At 47.1% G+C, this 17,962-nt stretch overlaps 1 protein-coding gene across 3 annotated transcripts in view; it reads right to left on the bottom strand.

The window, feature by feature from the left end:
- MIB2 (MIB E3 ubiquitin protein ligase 2) overlaps nt 1-3,427 on the bottom strand; it is an 85,012-nt gene extending 81,585 nt beyond the window's left edge. Inside the window, exon 1 of one of the 3 annotated variants that reach the window (XM_077250158.1) lies at nt 3,197-3,427. The gene's annotated coding sequence lies outside the window, so the exon portion shown is untranslated. The remainder of the gene's footprint in view (nt 1-3,196) is intronic. The other 2 variants (XM_077250154.1, XM_077250157.1) reach the window with 2 other exon arrangements.
- Between the last annotated feature and the right edge of the window lie 14,535 nt (nt 3,428-17,962).

Below are 17,962 nucleotides of genomic sequence, written 5' to 3'. Positions count from 1 at the left end.
ATGGCCATCAATATCAGCTCATCAGTGGGGGAAGGGTTCGACTTCGGGAGAACCAAGGGGATGTGGTGCCCCAGCAGTGCCCATTCATTGCAAATCCTGGCTCTGCAGCTTGACCACATATGAGGCACCACAATCCTTTCATTCTGCTACTTGATCAGAATCCCAGGAGAAAGAAGCCACTGACCACTCTTAGAATCTGTCAGCCGGTCTTTGCTGGGTAATCTGAGAACAGCATGATATAGGGGCAGAGAGCCTGACTCCAGTGATGTCACTTACACTGTTTTGCTGTCACAATAAAATCAGTGGTTTATTAGCAGGAGATTATCAATACAGGAGTAGGTATCTCTTGCTTCCTGGTCCAATCACACACACCCCCATCACTGATTGGCAACTTTCTGCCTATGCACAGTGTACACAGAAAGTTGCCACTCCGTGATGTGGGAGGGGTTATTAAAAGCTCAGCATTTGAATTCTGCTACATCTGCAGCAGAGAAAACTGTGATTCTAGCACAACTGCTGCACCCAGTAAACTAAGTGATACATCACTGGAATCGGGGTCTCTGCCCCTACATCATGCTGTTGTCAGATGCCCTTTAAAACTACACACCAGTCATGATCAGATACCAAACCATTCTTGTGGCGTCACTGACCATCAGAGAAACACTGAAAAATGACAATCCTTAGGATGAACCTTCCGGGACATCCTTTTCAGTGGACAGAGAGGGGCTTTCATATCTCCAAACTATGATTCATGGGGGGTCTGCACAGTGGCCTACTATTCGAATTACTTTTAGGCATCTTATAGGTTAATGTGACATTTTACCTCAAGGAACTATAAAGCCGTCCCTGAACAGAGTTTGGGGGTCCAGATTGCCTCTTCGAAAGGAGGCGACCGCTGGACCCCCAGTGATTACTAGGACCGGGGTTCCAAACGCCTTGTGCTGAGAACTGTGAATAGGGCGTCAGTCACACATACTGTCTATGGGACTGATGCTGACCCCTCCACCTGTCTTGCACACGTTAGCGGTGCATTCACAATCTGAGCTTGGGACCACCGTCCAGTGATCAGGTTCCAGAGGTGGGACTCCCAGCTATCATACATGTTTTTAGTTGCTATACAAGTGTGAAAAAACATCTTTTAAAATCTTATTTTGAGGACTTTTTGATGTTACAGGCCTCAATCCTGAGGCTGTACTACTGAGAGATTCTGATGAGAACATCTTTCTGAATTCTTTCAGGTGCAATGTTGTCCCCCCAAACCCATCGATGTCCCCAACTTTACACATCACTGCCAAGTACGATGCAGATTTAGTGATTTGGGTGATAACACAGCAGCCGACAAAAAAAAATAAAAAATCAGAAAGCGGCGGCATGTTGTCGCAATTGTCTCAGTGGTGCAGCCTCGGGCTTTATATCTATGGAGGAGAAGTAATGCACAGGGGTCTGTATAGAAGCGGCTCTCATCGACTCCAGTGATGCTGACAGTGAGGTTTGGCGCCATTATTTCATGTTTAACCCTATAATAGCCAATACAACATAATCCACCATACCCCTCATGTACGACACTTAACCCCTCAGTAACCAGGTCCGCCTCTTCATAGACCATTCACCAAATTAAAATGACTCCCCCAAAAAATATACAGGTGTACTAGATCCATAGATAATGCCCCAGGACAGGGGTCTCCCTTCATCCACCCTTAGAGAGTAGCATCCCTGGCCATGATACCACATCTATAAAAGCTCCCCAGGAGTTGTCACCCAGCTTTCCCTGACTCTTGAATGATTTTTGATAGAAGCAGCAGAATCAACTAAGTAGATTCGCTATGCAGTGGTCTAGAAAAGCAGGGTGACAACCCTTTACAGAGCTGTAATCAGTTGTCACCCTGCTTTCCCTGAATCCTGAATGTTAGATTGACTTAGTTATGCTAACAACCTAGGCATGGGTTAGACATGACTGTATAACAAAGTAGCTTCCTAATACAATGGTCTAGGAAAGATGGGTGACATGCCATCCAAGTGCTATAAATCAGTAGTCATCCAGCTTTCTCCAACTCCTGAATGGCAGACTGGCCAAAAACATAGGCATGGGTGATAACAAGGCAGCTTCTTTATCCAGGAAAGATAGGCAACGTCCCATCTAAGAGCAACAACATAACTTGTCACCCTGCTTTCCCAGATTCTTGAAAGACAAACTAGTGTCTTTAGGCATTGATATAAGAGCTGTTGAGTTAAGGCTGTGTAAGAAAGCAGATTTACAAAGGAGTCTGAGAAAAGCTGGGTGACATCCCATCAGAGAATTCTAAATCAGTTGTCACCCAACTTTCACTGACTTCTGAAGGGTAAACCGGCTTAGTTATGCAATAATAGGGGGAATAGATGAGACGTGACTACATCGCTGGACAAATACCTAATGCAGTAGTCTAGGAAAGCTGGTAGAAAAGACCTTTGGGAGCTATAGATCACCCAGCTTTCACAGACTCCTGAATGGTAAATATGTCTAGCCATGCACAGATATAGGGGCAGGTGAAACACGGCTGTACAACTAGGCAGATTCCTTAGGCAATAATCTTACAAAAAGAGGTTGTCTGACAACCCGTGCAGGAGCAGTAACTATCAGTTGTCATCCAGCTTTCCCCGACTCCTGAAAGCTACTTTTGTTTACATTTGTAATAATATAAGCTTCAGGTGAATTACAGCAGATTTCTTAGGAAAGTTGGGTGAGGACCCGTCCCGCGGCTGTAAATCCGGCCTCACCCAGCTTTCCCAGGATCTGACAGGACAAGATGACTCGAGCAATGGATTTTGCTTACGGCGATAACATCAGGAGGCATTAATGGATGAATATGATATACGTAAATGGTAACATGGCGCCCATACGCCGCCATAGGTCGCAAAACAACAATTATTTTTAGCAGTTTCTCATATTGACGATTAATGTCGCCACCGATAACGCGTTTAACCCTTTTGTTTCCAAATTAAGCCAGGGATGGGGGGGCATAAACTTGTGCAGTGATTCCTCACCCTGCACACCAAGAACCCTATTTTTTGGGGTGCCAATATTTATCTTAAAGGGGCAATGGTGGTAGCACGGCCACCCACTGAGAGTTGGAACAGTAATGCAAAAAAGTGTCTCTGTCATCTGGTGCCATCGATGCCAACCTATGCCAGGGTCAAGTACAGAGCTGCGGGCACTCACCAGCTGCAGGCAGAGCCGTGTCCCCGCTTCCCGGAGTCGTGTCTTCTCACAGCCGCATTTCCCTTTCCACTTACATCGTTCTCTCTGACAGTAGAGACAGCAGAATCCCGGTCGCGCAGGGTCTGACGGGAGTTGTAGTTCACACATTAGCTAAGGCTTATTCTGCCCGAGGAGTGAAAGACTACAATTCCCGGCGTGCTTTGCAGTGAGGCCGTCTGTAAGGTTTGGGGCTCCCCTAGTGCTCTCTGCAGTGCTTACATAGGAAAGCCCTGAGTGGATGGTGACTCAGTAGTAGTGTGTGAGCACTGGCCTCCTGACAGGGCTACTGTTTCACCCGTCCTGTAGTGCTAAAATGAGCTGCAACGGCATTTAGGACTGTATAAGAGGGTGCTAGTATATATGCACAAGCCCCTCCTGGCCATATACAAAGCCTGGAGGTCTGTCACTGTAAAATATATATATATATATATATATATATATATATATATACACACACGCAATACGGCAGAAAATAGGAACTATCTGCCCTCAAAAAATGAGGTTGATTTGTCAAAATTGATTAGTTGCCCATAGCAACCAATCACAGCGCAGCTTTCATTTTACCAGAGCGGTTTACAAAATGAAAGATGAGCTCTGATTGGCGGATCTGCCTGAAAAAAATGTTGCGTGCACACATCCTAAGGCCACATTCACACGTTCAGTATTTGGTCAGTTTTTTACCTCAGTATTTGTAAGTGACGTGTTTCTATTATACTTTTCCTCTGATTGTTCCACTCCTGGTTTTGGCTTACAAATACTGAGGTAAAAAACTGAATACTCCGCTATCAAGAGAACATGTCACTTCTTTAATCGCTTCACAATTTCCAAACCCTGAAGAGGTTAAAATAGGTTACAAAAGGCCGAACATGTGCGAAAAGATGTAGTTTTTAATTTTCTTGCCACCTCTTTGCAGTTGAAAACAACGTCGCGTGCACATAGCCTTTGATTGGACAGCGTCTACATTGGAGTGGATTTAATCAGGATCCACTTCACATAAGTGACACGCTTCCCAGAGATGCTTAGCAGTTGTTGGCCCTTTTGCCTTCACTCTGCGGTCCAGCTCACCCCAAACCATCTCGATTGGGTTCAGGTCTGGTGACTGTGGAGGCCAGGTCATCTGGCGTAGCACCCCATCACTCTCCTTCTTGGTCAAATAGCCCTTACACAGCCTGGAGGTGTGTTTGGGGTCATTGTCCTGTTGAAAAATAAATGAAGGTCCAACTAAACTCAAACCGGAGGGAATAGCATGCCGCTGCAAGATGCTGTGGTAGGCATGCTGGTTCAGTATGCCTTCAATTTTGGATAAATCCCCAACAGTGTCACCAGCAAAGCACCCCCACACCATCACACCTCCTCCTCCATGCTTCACGGTGGGAACCAGGCATGTAGAGTCCATCCGTTCACCTTTTCTGCGTCGCACAAAGACACAGTGGTTGGAACCAAAGATCTCAAATTTGGACTCATCAGACCAAAGCACAGATTTCCATGGGTCTAATGTCCATTCCTTGTGTTCTTTAGCCCAAACAAGTCTCTTCTGCTTGTTGCCTGTCCTTAGCAGTGGTTTCCTAGCAGCTATTTTACCATGACGGCCTGCTGCACATAGTCTCCTCTTAACAGTTGTTGTAGAGATGTGTCTGCTGCTAGAACTCTGTGTGGCATTGACCTGGTCTCTAATCTGAGCTGCTGTTAACCTGCGATTTCTGAGGCTGGTGAATCGGATAATCTTATCCTCAGAAGCAGAGGTGACTCTTGGTCTTCCTTTCCTGGGGCGGTCCTCATGTGAGCCAGTTTCTTTGTAGCGCTTGATAGTTTTTGCCACTGCACTTGGGGACACTTTCAAAGTTTTCCCAATTTTTCGGACTGACTGACCTTCATTTCTTAAAGTAATGATGGCCACTCATTTTTCTTTACTTAGCTGCTTTTTTCTTGCCATAATACAAATTCTAACAATCTATTCAGTAGGACTATCAGCTGTGTATTCACCAGACTTCTGCACAACACAACTGATGTTCCAACCCCATTTATAAGGCAAGAAATCCCACTTATTAAACCTGACAGGGCACACCTGTGAAGTGAAAACCATTCCCGGTGACTACCTCTTGAAGCTCATCAAGAGAATGCCAAGAGTGTGCAAAGCAGTCATCAAAGCAAAAGGTGGCTACTTTGCAGAACCTAGAATATAAGACATAATTTCAGTTGTTTCACACTTTTTTGTTAAGTATATAATTCCACATGTGTTAATTCATAGTTTTGAAGCCTTCAGTGTGAATGTACAATTTTCATAGTCATGAAAATACAGAAAAATCTTTAAATGAGAAGGTGTATCCAAACTGTTGGTCTGTACTGTATGTCTCTCCAACTGTTGAGAAACTACAACTCCCAGCATGGTGAGAAAGTAACCGCTAATGTTTTAATCTATTCGTGGAGTTCTCCTTTAAGCTCCTTTTGCCAGTACAGCTCAGTATAACCAAGCCTTAGTCGTATAACAATCACGGATACTCACTAATGTTACATTCTAATAGACACGCTTCATTTCCAGGAAATATAGGATTTTATTATAATATAATGTTTGTTTAAAGGAGGCAGTATGTCACTCTGACAGTGTTAGAAGATGCAGTGAAATCTCCGTTTTGGCATTGGGTATTTTATTATTTACGTCAAGTGCAAATACAATCCTATTTTATGGTTTTATGACATTCACAATCAAATAGTTTTTATGCCTAGAATTAATGCACAAGGTAACTGTCATTGCTTCTCCACTAGAGGGCACTATCTCTGTGCATCATATGCTATGAAGGATAAAACCCCAGCCTTATTTACACCATATTTGCAGAGCACCATCAGCGCCCGTCACATTGTATGAGGAATGTGCTCACAGCAACACCCCTGTTTTTTTTATATAGAATTGGTAACAGTGGCTGCAAAGCAGATGTGAACATAGAGATGCAATTGTCTTTACAATTTCTAAAAAGCGTGCAAATCATAGCAATCATTTTAGCTAAACACATCATAGTTCACCTTTTAGAAGCCCACTGCACGAATTTCCTTAAATCGTATATTGTTTTTCCTCTAATTGCTCAATTTTCAAACTGAAATCTGAGTGTTGGATCTCTACTGATCTGATATTGAGGACCAATCCTAAGAATAAATGCTAGGACACCGCCGGCACCCTTGCATGCGTCCTCACCTCCTCCTCTGCAGTGGCGCCGGCGTGTGTACTTACCCATCCGCACTCCCTCGGCGTCTGCTGCCAGGGCATGCGCGAGGCACCCAGTTCTCCTGGGAGTGGCTTGGGGCGTATCTCCCTGACTCTTAGGAGACCAGTGAGCGCGCTGCTAAAGATGTCCCCAGCCAATAGCTGGGAGGCGTTTTGTATATAAGGCACCCTCCCCTATTGGTAGGTGCCTAAGCAACTTAGTTAGTTTATGTGTTTCTGCTGGTTAGTTGTAAGGTCCCCATGCTCTTGACCCGATCCGCTCTGTCTGTTCTTGTCCCAGTCCATCCTGCTATTCCCATACCCAAATCCATCCTGTCTGTGCCTAGTCCCGATCCTGATCAGTCTTACCTGTACCTGTGCCGCTTACCTACCAAGTCTGAACTTGCACCTGAGAACCTGCAATTCTTATCCCATATTGTGGGCATCCTGTGTTCCAGTTCCAGCCCTGCTTGTACCGTACCATCCCACTAACCAGTTACTGACGGTCCTGCCTCCCTGTCCCCTGTGGGGTCAGCTATCACGGCTTCGTGGGTCCGTCCTGGAATGGCACCTGTCATGCACCTGGAGCCAAGTCTAACCCCACCATCAGGGCCTCTAGTGAAGAGTCAGGTGCTCGCTTAGTTATGCCCCTCCTGGTTTTGATTTATCAAAACTGCAACAAGCACCCTAGCAAGTGACACATCGCTGGAATCAGGGCCTCTGTCCCTACATCATGCTGTTCTTGGATGTTGTGGCAAAAACCTGGTGACAAATTCTATTTAAGGCAACTCATCAAGGTGCTAAACTTGAATGGGGCACAGAACTAACTGGTCAGCTACTGCCTTCATTAAAGAGCAGGTCTTGCACAAAATAATAAAAGAAAATGATACTTTGTCCTATGGCCGGTGCCCAGATCGCCCCCAACTGCCACTTTGTGCAATGTAGGTTTATAACTTAATGATAAAATGAGATTAATCGTGCGTGGTGCAGTGTAGAAAATACGCAGTGTGTGGAGAACTCTCCCTCCTGGGCCGGGGTCCAGAAGGGTAAATAACATCAATATTAATATTCCTCCTGACCAGAAACTAACTTTGACATAAGTGGCGACAACTAGGAAAATTCAATGATAACCTTCAAGGCAGGCAGAAGGGCAGAAGAATGCAGCATCATGTCACTGTAATTTGCTGCCTGACACCTTGCTGACCGGCCAACTCTATATCAATTACACTTCCTCAGCAGTTTCTTAAGATGCGGCTGTATTAGAACGGAAGGTAGGAAGAGTTAAAATGGTAAGAATGGCCTGCACTGTAATGAACTTGCCATTCTCAATGTCAGACTAGTGGGTTTATCTATTTTAGCCCCTGATAGTCCAGCACTGCTTCTCTGCCGCCTCCTACTGGTCTGTGTTGACAGGTCCCCAGTAGTGACATCCCGTCTACACCATGTGACCACTGCAACCAATCACAGGCCGCAGAGGCCAGTAATTGGCTGCAGCGCAGCCAACAAAGACTGGCGGACATGCCATTGGTACAACCTATTCAGCTGCAGAGGGGCCTAAGAGATAAGGGGGCCACTACCACCTGAAAAGCAGCTTTCCTCACGTACACCTGTGCTCCTGACTGTAAAATCTGGTGAATGAATTGAAAGCAGGGGAACGTAGCATCGTAGACTTGCGGTCCTGCGCCCCCTGCTGGCATAAACTCATATGGACTGGAGCGTGGGAATTTTTCAGAATATTTTCTCACGCTAGAGTTCATATGAGTTTATACCAGCAAGGGGCGCAGCACTGCAAGTCTACAATGCTACGTCCCCTGCTTTCAATTCATTCCCCAGATTTTACAGCCAGGAGCACAGCTGCATTAGCAGGCTCCTGGTTGTAAAATTATTTAACCCCTTCAGATGGATTTACAGCGTGGGACATGACTGCACGCCGGAAAGGTATGGGATATTGTTGCTTTTTTTTTTTTCTTTTATAGAACAAGGGTCTTTAGGTGGATTAAGTGTATAATAAAGATTTTACAACCGCATGTGTGTATTTATTTCAATAAAATACTTTATTCATAATGTGTGTGTATTATTAACCCTTTAATATTATTGGATTAATAATGGATATGTGTCTCATTGACACCTCACCATTATTAACCAGGCTTAATGTCACCGCACAATAGCAAGGTGATATTAACCCTTTATTACCCCATATCCCACCGCTACTCGGGAGTGGGAAGAGAGGGGCTAAGTGCCAGAATAGGTGCATCTTACAGATGTGCCTTTTCTGGGGTGGCTGGGGGCAGATGTTTTAGCCGGGGGGGGCCAATAACCACGGTCCCTCTCTAGGCTATTAATATCTGCCCTCAGTCACTGGCTTTCCCACTCTGGCAGAGAAATTGTGCGGGAGCCCACACCAGTTTTTTCTGCGATTTAACCCTTAATTTTAACAGCTAGAGCCCCCAAATTTTGCACACACACTCTACTAACATTATTAGTGAGGAATATGCAAAAAAAGAGATATGAAATGGTTTACTGTATGTAACAATGTCTCATATCCTGTCAGGTATGATAAGGAGATAGCAAAAGCCGGCAATTGAATTACCGGCTTTTATGCTATCTAGCGCTGTATGAAATATAAATATATATATGTGTGTCTCACTGACCGTTCTTTATGTTTACAGTTAAGGTACTGTTTTTGTAAGTATTGTCTCGTCCTAAAGCCCCAACCTAAAGGGCATCACTCTCATCACTGGACCCCTCACTGTTGTCTTTTACTCTAGGCTGTTTGAAACGTCACACAGGCCCTAACAGGGGTCGTCGATACTGTCCACTAGGCCGCAAGTCCCAGAAAGGTGAGTTACTTGGTATACAGTGTGGTCATCATGCAGCGCCCCAGAGTCCTGGTCGTTGCAGAGATGTCATTCTTCCACCAGGGGGAGTGATATCACGTCTGATGGCAATAAAGGAGATCTTCCTACCAGGTATCACAAACCATACACCACACTTCACACTCCAGTCCACCAGGGGGAGCCTTGCTCCTATCTACTAGGGCACTCCTCACAGAAGGCTAAAACTGGTGGGCTGGATAGAAAGTCAGAGAGAAGCTGACTGGTCTTTGCCCAGGCAAGACCTGTCAGGCAGACAGGGGGAAAGGAGGAACATCGGAGCTGCAGACAGAGGGTCCCTGACAGGGGTGGGATCCTGTCGGAGGCCTAGCAAGACAGAAAGACATGTGCGGCAGCATCCTAAGAAAAAACACAAAGAGAATTGTGTTGTAGAGGGTGAGACACGAAGTCATAGCACAAGGAGATAACACCAGAAGGTGTTCTGCCCTGTAAAAGGCTGCCTCCTTCTGAGGCGCGTAGCCGGTGGCCGGAACACCGAGGGAGCAACAGTCTCCAAGCCTAGCTCCAGAGACCGGCAGGACAGTCAATTTCAAGCTGGCTGCCCGACCTTAATACCTAGGAGACACGGTGGCAACTTGTGGGGGTTGGGGCGTCTCTAGGGTCCCTATAAACAAGCCTCAGGCCATCAGTCGTACGGGTTTGTCCTATCCATACCATCTAGGGGACAGAGAGGAAGAAATAACATCTAGAACATCTACAACAGTTGTGAGGACCTTACCGAGAAGCTCAGCAGGGAGGTACTACAACACACAGGCGCTAGAGGAAGGCTACTGATTTCCACCTGGATAAGGGGACTCCGGATTTGCCTTCGGACCGGCCGGACTCTGCCTACCCTGTGGTCTGTACCCTGGACTGTGGATGCTGAAGCCTCCAGTAAAGGTAAAGAGACTGCAACCTTGTGTCCTCGTTATTCTCTGCGCCTTACATTGTCCACCATCACCACCTACACTTCTGGGAAGCCCTGGGGACACACTTCACCTGTGGGAAGGTATACCATCTAGCTGCCATAACATCACCCCAGCGGACCCCTCACCACAGCGTCGGTCACCCTGACCGAATACCACAGGTGGCGTCACGAACACGATTCCCATAAAGACTTTCCCTTTTATTGGACGCCCCCCTCAAAGGGCCACGGACCGGGTCGGGCCACCGTGACATCCCCTGAACCGAAGGACCCGGTACCGAGTACCCCATTGCCCTTGCCTGGGGGGGAGAGACAAATCTTGGCGTCACAAACAGGATCTACTTAAGCCTGAAAATCGGGTCATGTGCGCCTAAGAACTGTGTCAGAACTGTATTTGAACTGTGATTTGCTTAAAGACTGTGAACTGCCATTTGCCGCTAAAATTCCCGCCAAAACTGCCGCCATTACAGCGCCACGAGGAGCGCAGGAGAAGAAGAAGGGCGTGGAGTTGTGGGCGTAAACGAACTGAGAAGCGCGAAGAATAATGGCCGCCCAGTCTAAATATCTCTGTACCTTGAGGACGTGTCCATCAGCAGCCGAGATCCGCCTCCTGATCCTCAATGGTGGGCGGAGACAACAGAAAGGAAACCGCCCACGAAGGAGAGCGGGAAAAGGACCAGGAAGAGGCCAGCCACATGGAGGACACCATGGCAAGCTGCCCAGGACCAGAGCGTGAGGTCGGAGCAGAGGACTCCCCCAGCTACCCGGAGGGGCACCGTAACCGGGCCTCCACCGCTGACGTCGACTCCTTGCAGGCTGGAATGGATGAGTTGATTGAACAACTTCTGCAGCTGCGGGTGAAGACCAAGGGTCTGTACGGGACACTGTCAGCGGAAGACCCGCCGACATCACCCCCGGAGTTGCAGCAAGCATCGTCATCGACACCGCTCCTTGCACCACTACAGGAGCCGCTGCCCACGTCGCAGACGCCGCCGCCAGCGGAGGCCGCTGACGCCGAGGACACCACTGCGGCAGGTAAGAACATTGACCCTGCCCCAGTGACAGAAGACCTGTTGATAGGCCCCGTTGCAGCGCCACCTCCTCGCGGTACCCACCGCCTGCAGCGTCTAGCACCATGGGACCAGGCCACGGGCATGGAACACTTTCTGAAGGCCCCAATCGCGCCCACCACTCTGATGGATGAGGTCTATGCGGAACGGACTGTGTACCGTTGGGTGAATCCCGGACCAGACTTCATGGGGTTCCCTGGGGCAGAACGATGGAAAGGAGAGACAGTAGAAGTTCTAAGTTGGGAGGTGTTGTGAATTTGGATTCTGGGCTCCCCCGGTGGCTACTGGTGGAATTGAACTGGTGTCTTCATCTTCTCTGTTCACCTGTTCCCATCAAGATGTGGGAGTCGCTATATAACCTTGCTGCTCTGTTAGTTGCTTGCCGGTCATCAATGTTATCAGAAGCCTCTCTGTGCTTGTTCCTGCTCCTAGACAACTACTAGATAAGTTGGACTCTTGTCCATGTTTGTTTTTGCATTTTTGTTCCAGTTCACAGCTGTAGTTTCGTTACTGTGTCTGGAAAGCTCTTGTGAACAGGAATTGCCACTCTGGTGTTATGAGTTAATGCCAGAGTTTTAAAGTAATTTCTGGATGGTGTTTTGATAGGGTTTTTAGCTGACCATGAAAGTGTCCTTCCTGTCTTCTGCTATGTAGTAAGTGGACCTCAAATTTGCTAAACCTATTTTCATACTACGTTTGTTATTTCATCTTGATTCACCGCCAATACATGTGGGGGGCCTCTGTCTCCTTTCGGGGTATTTCTCTAGAGGTGAGCTAGGACTAATATTTTCCTCTGCTAGTTTTATTTAGTCCTCCGGCTGGTGCTGGGCATCTAGAATCAACGTAGGCATGCTACCCGGCCACTGCTAGTTGTGCGTTAGGTTTAGTTCATGGTCAGCTCAGTTTCCATCTTCCAAGAGCTAGTTCCTATATATGCTGATGCTATGATCTCTTGCCATTGAGATCATGACAGTTTGACCGGACCACTAAAGGGTTAAAATCCTTGGCTGAGAAAGGAGAGAAATAAGTAGTCTGCTGAAATTTTTTTTTTTTTTTTTTTTTTCTCTCTCCTTTGAATGGCTCTGTGTTCACCTGTTTGCAATGGATCTTCAGAGTGTAACTGCAGGTTTGAATAATCTCGTCACGAAGGTACAAAATTTGCAAGATTTTGTTTGTCATGCACCTATATCTGAGCCGAGAATTCCTTTGCCGGAATTTTTCTCGGGGAATAGATCTGGGTTTCAGAATTTTCGAAATAATTGCAAATTATTTTTGTCCCTGAAATCTCGCTCTGCCGGAGATCCTGCACAGCAGGTCAGGATTGTGATTTCCTTGCTCCGGGGCGACCCTCAAGACTGGGCTTTTTCATTGACACCAGGGGATCCTGCGTTGTTCAATGTGGATGCGTTTTTTCTGGCCTTGGGGTTGCTTTATGACGAACCTCATTTAGAGCTTCAGGCAGAAAAAACTTTGATGTCCCTATCTCAGGGGCAAGATGAAGCGGAAATTTACTGCCAAAGATTCCGTAAATGGTCTGTGCTTACTCAGTGGAATGAGTGCGCCCTGGCGGCGACTTTCAGAGAGGGTCTCTCTGATGCCATTAAGGATGTTATGGTGGGGTTCCCTGTGCCTGCGGGTCTGAATGAGTCCATGACAATGGCTATTCAGATCGATAGGCGTTTGCGGGAGCGCAAACCAGTGCACCATCTGGCGGTGTCCACTGAGAAATCGCCAGAGAGTATGCAGTGTGATAGAATTCTGTCCCGAAGCGAGCGGCAGAATTTTAGACGGAAAAATGGGTTGTGTTTCTATTGTGGTGATTCTACTCATGTTATATCAGCATGCTCTAAGCGCACTAAAAAGCTTGATAAATCTGTTTCCATTTGCACCTTACCGTCTAAGTTTATTCTATCTGTGACCATGATTTGCTCTTTGTCATCTATTACCGCGGACGCCTATGTCGACTCTGGCGCCGCTTTGAGTCTTATGGATTGGTCCTTTGCCAAACGCTGTGGGTATGATTTAGAGCCTTTGGAGACTCCTATTCCTCTGAAGGGGATTGACTCCACCCCATTGGCTAATAATAAACCACAATACTGGACACAAGTAATTATGCGTATTAATCCGGATCACCAGGAGATTATTCGCTTTCTGGTGCTGTATAATCTACATGATGATTTGGTGCTAGGATTGCCTTGGCTGCAATCTCACAACCCAGTCCTCGACTGGAAAGCTATGTCTGTGTTGAGCTGGGGATGTAAGGGGGCTCATGGGGATGTACCTGTGGTTTCCATTTCATCATCTATTCCCTCTGAAATTCCTGAGTTCCTGTCTGACTATCGTGACGTCTTTGAAGAATCCAAGCTTGGTTCGTTACCTCCGCACCGAGAGTGCGATTGTGCCATAGATTTAATCCCGGGTAGTAAATACCCAAAGGGTCGTTTATTTAATCTGTCTGTGCCTGAACATGCTGCTATGCGTGAATATATAAAGGAGTCCTTGGAAAAGGGACATATTCGTCCATCGTCATCTCCCTTAGGAGCCGGTTTTTTCTTTGTGTCAAAAAAAGACGGCTCTTTGAGACCATGTATTGATTATCGGCTTTTGAATAAAATCACTGTTAAATATCAATACCCATTGCCGTTGCTGACTGATTTGTTTGCTCGCATAAAGGGGGCCAAGTGGTTCTCTAAGATTGACCTTCGTGGGGCGTATAATTTGGTGCGAATCAGGCAGGGGGATGAGTGGAAAACCGCATTTAATACGCCCGAGGGCCACTTTGAGTATTTAGTGATGCCTTTTGGTCTTTCAAATGCTCCGTCAGTTTTCCAGTCCTTTATGCATGATATTTTTCGCGATTATTTGGATAAATTTATGATTGTGTATCTGGATGATATTCTGATTTTTTCGGATGACTGGGACTCTCATGTCCAGCAAGTCAGGAGGGTTTTTCAGGTTTTGCGGTCTAATTCTTTGTGTGTGAAGGGTTCTAAGTGTGTTTTTGGGGTACAGAGGATTTCCTTTTTGGGATATATTTTTTCCCCCTCTTCCATTGAAATGGATCCTGTCAAGGTTCAAGCTATTTGTGATTGGACGCAGCCCTCTTCTCTTAAGAGTCTTCAGAAATTTTTGGGCTTTGCTAACTTTTATCGTCGATTTATTGCTGGTTTTTCGGATATTGCTAAGCCATTGACCGATTTGACTAAGAAGGGTGCTGATGTTGCTGATTGGTCCCCTGATGCTGTGGAGGCCTTTCGGGAGCTTAAGCGCCGTTTTTCCTCTGCCCCTGTGTTGCGTCAGCCTGATGTTGCTCTACCTTTTCAGGTTGAGGTCGACGCTTCTGAGATCGGAGCTGGGGCAGTGTTGTCGCAGAAAAGTTCTGACTGCTCCGTGATGAGGCCTTGTGCCTTCTTTTCCCGTAAATTTTCGCCCGCTGAGCGGAATTATGATGTTGGGAATCGGGAGCTTTTGGCCATGAAGTGGGCTTTTGAGGAGTGGCGCCATTGGCTTGAGGGGGCCAGACATCAGGTGGTGGTATTGACTGACCACAAAAATTTGGTTTATCTTGAGACCGCCAGGCGCCTGAATCCTAGACAGGCGCGCTGGTCATTATTTTTCTCTCGGTTTAATTTTGTGGTGTCATACCTACCGGGTTCTAAGAATGTTAAGGCGGATGCCCTTTCTAGGAGTTTTGAGCCTGACTCGCCTGGTAACTCTGAGCCCACAGGTATCCTTAAGGATGGAGTGGTATTGTCAGCCGTTTCTCCAGACCTGCGGCGGGCCTTGCAGGAGTTTCAGGCGGATAGACCTGATCGTTGCCCACCTGATAAACTGTTTGTTCCTGATGATTGGACCAGTAGAGTCATCTCTGAGGTTCATTCTTCTGCGTTGGCAGGTCATCCTGGCATTTTTGGTACCAGGGATTTGGTGGCAAGGTCCTTCTGGTGGCCTTCCCTGTCACGAGATGTGCGAGGCTTTGTGCAGTCTTGTGACGTTTGTGCTCGGGCCAAGCCTTGTTGTTCTCGGGCTAGTGGATTGTTGTTGCCCTTGCCTATTCCTAAGAGGCCTTGGACGCACATCTCGATGGATTTTATTTCAGATCTGCCTGTTTCTCAGAAGATGTCTGTCATCTGGGTGGTGTGTGACCGTTTCTCTAAGATGGTCCATTTGGTTCCTCTGCCCAAGTTGCCTTCTTCTTCCGAGTTGGTTCCTCTGTTTTTTCAAAATGTTGTTCGTTTGCATGGTATTCCTGAGAATATCGTTTCTGACAGAGGGACCCAATTCGTGTCTAGATTTTGGCGGGCATTCTGTGCTAGGATGGGCATAGATTTATCTTTTTCGTCCGCTTTCCATCCTCAGACGAATGGCCAGACTGAGCGGATTAATCAGACCCTGGAGACATATCTGAGGTGTTTTGTGTCTGCTGACCAGGATGATTGGGTTGCTTTTTTGCCATTGGCGGAGTTCGCTCTCAATAATCGGGCCAGCTCTGCCACTTTGGTGTCCCCGTTTTTCTGTAATTCGGGGTTTCATCCTCGATTTTCCTCTGGTCAGGTGGAATCTTCGGATTGTCCTGGAGTGGATGCTGTGGTGGAGAGATTGCATCAGATCTGGGGGCAGGTGGTGGACAATTTGAGGTTGTCCCAGGAGAAGACTCAGCTTTTTGCTAACCGCCGTCGTCGTGTTGGTCCTCGTCTTCGTGTTGGGGACTTGGTGTGGTTGTCTTCTCGTTTTGTCCCTATGAGGGTCTCTTCTCCTAAGTTTAAGCCTCGGTTCATCGGCCCGTATAAGATATTGGAGATTCTTAACCCTGTTTCCTTCCGTTTGGACCTCCCTGCATCCTTTTCTATTCATAACGTTTTTCATCGGTCATTATTGCGCAGGTATGAGGTACCGGTTGTGCCTTCCGTTGAGCCTCCTGCTCCGGTGTTGGTTGAGGGTGAGTTGGAGTACGTTGTGGAGAAAATCTTAGACTCTCGTGTTTCCAGACGGAGACTCCAGTATCTGGTCAAGTGGAAGGGATACGGCCAGGAGGATAATTCTTGGGTGAATGCATCTGATGTTCATGCCTCTGATCTGGTTCGTGCCTTTCATAGGGCCCATCCTGATCGCCCTGGTGGTTCTGGTGAGGGTTCGGTGCCCCCTCCTTGAGGGGGGGGTACTGTTGTGAATTTGGATTCTGGGCTCCCCCGGTGGCTACTGGTGGAATTGAACTGGTGTCTTCATCTTCTCTGTTCACCTGTTCCCATCAAGATGTGGGAGTCGCTATATAACCTTGCTGCTCTGTTAGTTGCTTGCCGGTCATCAATGTTATCAGAAGCCTCTCTGTGCTTGTTCCTGCTCCTAGACAACTACTAGATAAGTTGGACTCTTGTCCATGTTTGTTTTTGCATTTTTGTTCCAGTTCACAGCTGTAGTTTCGTTACTGTGTCTGGAAAGCTCTTGTGAACAGGAATTGCCACTCTGGTGTTATGAGTTAATGCCAGAGTTTTAAAGTAATTTCTGGATGGTGTTTTGATAGGGTTTTTAGCTGACCATGAAAGTGTCCTTCCTGTCTTCTGCTATGTAGTAAGTGAACCTCAAATTTGCTAAACCTATTTTCATACTACGTTTGTTATTTCATCTTGATTCACCGCCAATACATGTGGGGGGCCTCTGTCTCCTTTCGGGGTATTTCTCTAGAGGTGAGCTAGGACTAATATTTTCCTCTGCTAGTTTTATTTAGTCCTCCGGCTGGTGCTGGGCATCTAGAATCAACGTAGGCATGCTACCCGGCCACTGCTAGTTGTGCGTTAGGTTTAGTTCATGGTCAGCTCAGTTTCCATCTTCCAAGAGCTAGTTCCTATATATGCTGATGCTATGATCTCTTGCCATTGAGATCATGACAGGGAGGATTATCAGGCCCAGCTTGCCCGTAAGTGGGAAGAGGAGGAGGAGAGACACCAGGCCCAACGCAAGGCTCATGACCAGCGAGACCTAGCCGTCAAAGCCCAGGCCCCCAAGGACCGCACCATTCACCAGACCCCACGTAAGCAGGGCACAGTCGTAGCTTTTAAACTCCAAGGGGGATGGGGTTTCATCAAGGAGCAAGGACTGTATGCCGAGGTCTTTGTGAACCGGAGGGACGTGGAGTCCCACCTCTGGGAAGGCCACCCAGACCGAGACCTTTACTCGGGAGACACCGTCACCTACACCAGGCATTTCGGTGAGAAAGGCTGATTCGCCTTAAATGTGCACAAAAAGAGAGACATTGTGGCACATCCTACCAAAGCTCCAGCTAAATTGTCTCCTGTGACAACAGCGCCACCTTGTGTCAAAACCACTGCTACGACTAACGCGACCACTGTCACCCCCACATACACTGCTACTCGGATTACCACCTGCACTGTCACCACAACTGAAACTGTTAAGGCTACTGAGCCAACACCCGTGGTGACCCATGCAAAGATTACCCCTGAGAGGAACACTGTGGGTACTCAGACCCCCAAATGGAACGAGGGACCCCCCTATGTAGTACCAGGCGGTAGCCAATACCCAAAAGGACTACCCCCACCGGTACTACCCCCAGAGTGGTTCAAATAAACCTCGAAGAAACCGGCCATAAATGTAAATAGTTAACTGTTCTTTCATTGCTGCTTAAAGCCGTCCAGGAAAAACTTTTAA

This window comes from Ranitomeya variabilis, chromosome 4 (assembly GCF_051348905.1).
Source record: "Ranitomeya variabilis isolate aRanVar5 chromosome 4, aRanVar5.hap1, whole genome shotgun sequence".
Classification (NCBI taxonomy): domain Eukaryota; kingdom Metazoa; phylum Chordata; class Amphibia; order Anura; family Dendrobatidae; genus Ranitomeya; species Ranitomeya variabilis.
The sequence above is the reverse complement of the archived record's forward strand: the minus strand, read 5'-3'. Positions and strand labels throughout refer to the sequence as shown.